Source organism: Myotis myotis, unplaced genomic scaffold (assembly GCF_014108235.1).
Source record: "Myotis myotis isolate mMyoMyo1 unplaced genomic scaffold, mMyoMyo1.p scaffold_m19_p_19, whole genome shotgun sequence".
Classification (NCBI taxonomy): domain Eukaryota; kingdom Metazoa; phylum Chordata; class Mammalia; order Chiroptera; family Vespertilionidae; genus Myotis; species Myotis myotis.
This window is the reverse complement of record NW_023416323.1, coordinates 35,565,888-35,569,790: the sequence shown is the minus strand read 5'-3', so window position 1 is coordinate 35,569,790 and position 3,903 is coordinate 35,565,888. Positions and strand designations below refer to the sequence as shown.

The 3,903-nt window shown below is 53.0% G+C and overlaps 1 pseudogene; it reads right to left on the bottom strand.

Annotated features, from left to right (window-relative positions):
* Window positions 1-1,061: 1,061 nt before the first annotated feature.
* Window positions 1,062-2,558, bottom strand: LOC118674777 (annotated as a pseudogene).
* Between the last annotated feature and the right edge of the window lie 1,345 nt (window positions 2,559-3,903).

Here is a 3,903-nt window from a genome sequence, read left to right as displayed (position 1 = left end):
ACAGGAATCCCTGGGAGAGCCGGGTAATGACCAGAGGGAGAGAGGGCCCCTGGGTGCTCTCTGACGTGAGGAGTGGGATGGAAGAGGGAAAGAGAGAGGGAGGGGCTGACAGCCCAGATGTCATAAGGGAGCAGCCGCCACAGAGCTTGGCAGTCACTGGGTCAGGAGCTGGAGCTGTACCATGTCCTTTACCACCATGGTGCCCGTCACCATCCTCTCATGTTGACTGTCAGCTGGGCAGCTCCAGTGTGCCAGGCATCCAGAGTCAGCAGGGCCAGGCTTCCCCTGCTCGGTGTCCTCCCTGCAAACCTGTCCTCATCCCTCACAAGGGACAGGACCCAGGTTGGCAGCGACAGTCACTCCTGTACCACCGTGTGGTCACTCAGACAGGTGCCTGTGATCTCATTCATGCCATTTCGCTGTCCCTGTCCCTTTAACTCATTCTCATGAACATGGGGGCCATCAGCGCCCCAATGGGTGGCTGAATGGACACATAGAACTGCTAAGTTGGGGTGCACAGCTGGAACAAGGCTGCCTAGATTGAGTCACAGAAAGTAATGCTCATTACAGCAGTGGCTGATTCTCCTAGTGTTACCAGGAAACTTCCCTGTGGGCTCGGGCTGCCTGTCACTGTGGCCAATAAGAAAGGCAGGGCTGAATCATATAAGGCGTTTATTGAGAAGGCCAGCCCACCAAGAAGACAGGGTGCTTACAAGCATTCAAATCCTGTTTACAGCAAGGTGCAGGGGACAGGATTATAAAGGAGAAGGGGCTAGGGAGAGACTGGGAATGGATGCAGCTGCATGCAGCCCTGGAGGTCCACTATTGTCCTTAGTCATAAGGCGATGCGATGATGTTTTGATTTCAGGTGGGTCGGTCTGACCATGCTTATCAATTCTGCTTGCTGGGTTCACAGTTGAGTCACCTCCTCAATTGCTTTGCACAGGCCTTGAAAAGGAAACTGAAGAAAAACTGAATCCCCTATTCACGTAAGTATATATGTTCTAAGATTTCTAATATGATTATTTTTTCAGATTAATTCAGGTGCTCTATCTATCAGATTATAAGTCCCCCATCACTGGTGCCAGCGAATCTATTTCAGGGAATTCTTGGATGCTGATGCCACATGCCGGCCCTTGATGAGGAGATCAGAGTTGTTGGAGAAGTGGATGTGCACAACACCATCTGAGGGTCCGTGGAGAAAGGTAGGCGGCTGAAGGTGGAGTCCACAGCCAGCGCCTCACCAGCCGTGGGTACAGCAGCCCCTGCCTGCTGATACCAACGCTGGACTCAGCAGGAGGGCAACAGGGGAGAGTCTGAGTGTCAGGCCCTGTAGGTCAGCAGCCAGACCGGTCGATGCAACCGGGGGAGAGACACGGGTGGCCATGGAGAGGGGCGAAGTCCTCTCCATCAGGCAGGGAGATCTCCTTGACTACAGGCGACTTTTGCTGCTGGGAGTTTGATTTTTTGCTCCAGGAGGCTGTTTCCACCTCTTCCCCTCCGACTCTAGTAAGCTACCCCTGGAATTGCCACCCGAATCCAAGATCAGGCCTGCTCCTTGTGCCTCTGGCACGTTCTTCCTCCCTCTTCCCCTTCTCGCCTGCCTCCTCACTCTGTTCACTCCCACTGCTCCTCCCTTTCTCCTCATCCTCACCCTGGGTTTTTCCTCCTCTTCCTCTTCTTACAATTTGAGCTTTAGTCCACTCACTTACCTCCATGTTGCACACAGAGAGACGTGTAGCCTCCTCTGGCCTGTCTGGGAGCTCCTGGGAGCCCGTGGCCTTGGCATTGAGCAGGTGGGACAGTGAGTGCCGCTGGAAGCGGTCCCGGTCTTTGAAGGATGACTTCAAGGCTGGGGCTGGTTTGGATGCCAAAAAGGAGAGGTTCTTGGCACGGCGGTGGCTCAGGGCCCCACACAGCTCAGGAGGGATGATAAGCTGCCGGGTGAAGTGTGTTCCATGATGGGTATCGCCGTACTGGTCAGACCCGGCCAGACTCAGCACACGCTGGGTCAGCAGTGTGGTCTGCTTACCCTTGGTGAGGTTGAGCGTGGATGCCGGGTGGATGCCCTCCTCTGCTGTGAGGGGCTTGGCCATTTTTCTTGGGTCATCAGGTGCAATCCTGGAGACATGCTCACTGTACTCACTGCTGAGCCACAGGGTGCTGGCTTGGGCTGGCTTGGGCCACGGGCACCTGGATGCTGTCTGTGAGCTTTGCCAAATGTTTGATGATCTCTCTGTGCCAGCCGCGTATACAGTAGCTTCTTGCTGAACACAGAAGCCACAACCCCGACCTCATTACAGGAGGATAGTAGCTTTACCAAGCCATTAAGGCAGGTGTCACAGACTAAGCCCATGTTAGTAGCACAGCATCCAGTGGCCTGGACTTTATCTGCCCCAAAGTCCTTGTCCAAGCTGCCAATGTAGGTCTGGAGTCCCCACAGGGGACATAGGTTCCCTCACCAGCTTGGCCAGCTCTTCTGGCTTCAGGGTCTTGATCTGAGTGACGTTGGTGGACCTGATGCAGAATATCTTTAGCTTGGGCTCAAATATACCCATGGTTCTGGAGCACCATGTACTGTCCCACACTGCTGAGAGGGTTTGTCAGGAGTACCTGGGGCCCTCAGCTGGTGCCGGGGCAGCAAATGGAGGGTAGGGAGGTGGTCCAAATAGAAGGGAGGAGAGTAACAGCCGGGGGAGGGCACTAGTGGGGAGGTGGGACTGGGGTCAGGAAGCAGGAGGCCAAGGTAGGAAGGGTGGAGGGGACATGATTCTTCCGGTTTCCTGGAGAAGACTTTTTATTTCAGATAGAAATAGGAGAGAGAGAGAGAGAGAGATGAGAGCAAAATACTACATTTTTAACATTTTTTCAAATGTTTCATTGATTGTTTTCAAATTAAATTAGTTGGGGTGACAGCGGTTAATAAAATTAGCAGTTTGCAGTGTAACAATTTGCATTTACGGAAAAACAGCAGCTCCCACCTTGGAGGAAGCTTCTTGAATCAAAAGTCACTGGCAGCCGAAACCGGTGTGGCTCAGTGGATAGAGCGTCGGCCTGCGGACTGAAGGGTCCCAGGTTCGATTCCGGTCAAGGGCATGTACCTGGGTTGCGGGCACATCCCCAGTAGGAGATGTGCAGGAGGCAGCTGATCGATGTTTCTCTCTCATCGATGTTTCTAACTCTCTATCTCTCTCCCCTCCTCTCTGTAAAAAATCAATAAAAAATAAAAAAAAGTCACTGGCAGTCGGTAGAACAACGGGCAGGGCTGGACTGGAAGAAGCTGAGGGAGCAGGAGGGTCCCCGGTCCCAGGAATCTTCCCCAGCACTGCCCAGGGGACACAGAGACGGCCCGTCCATTAAAGCCCAGCCTTTCTCAACATGGCAAGAACAAACCGCTTTGATCAAGTGAACCAGAAAAACAGATGGGAAGGGCCTGTGCGGACACCATGTTTAACCAATTCCTACAATTAGATTTCAGACCCCAAGGACACTCTGCTCTCCCAGCAGAACCTACAGAAGTCAGTTCCGTATGATTTTTATAACTGTGGAAATCATTCTTTTCAGTCTCTTTAGACTTCACAAGACTGTAAATAGTTTCAAGAAGAGTTGATGAAGCCTTGAGGCCAATAAGAGGAGGCCCCGGTTTGCAGTGTAATATGGTGGTTAGGCAGCAAATTGCCTACTTAAGACCTGCCTATGGGGGTCGATCCCAGGATGGACGGAGCCTGCACACGTGGCAGGAGGGCCTCCTCGAAACCAGAGCCTAGAGACGAAATGCCAACCACCTGCTGGAGAAGTCGGGTCAGCAGGCCCCGGATGTGTGTTACATTAGCTGCCTGTGCCTCAGGCCCATGCTGCTGCCTTAACATCAGCAGATGAGCCTGTTCATGCAAAGTCTGCACA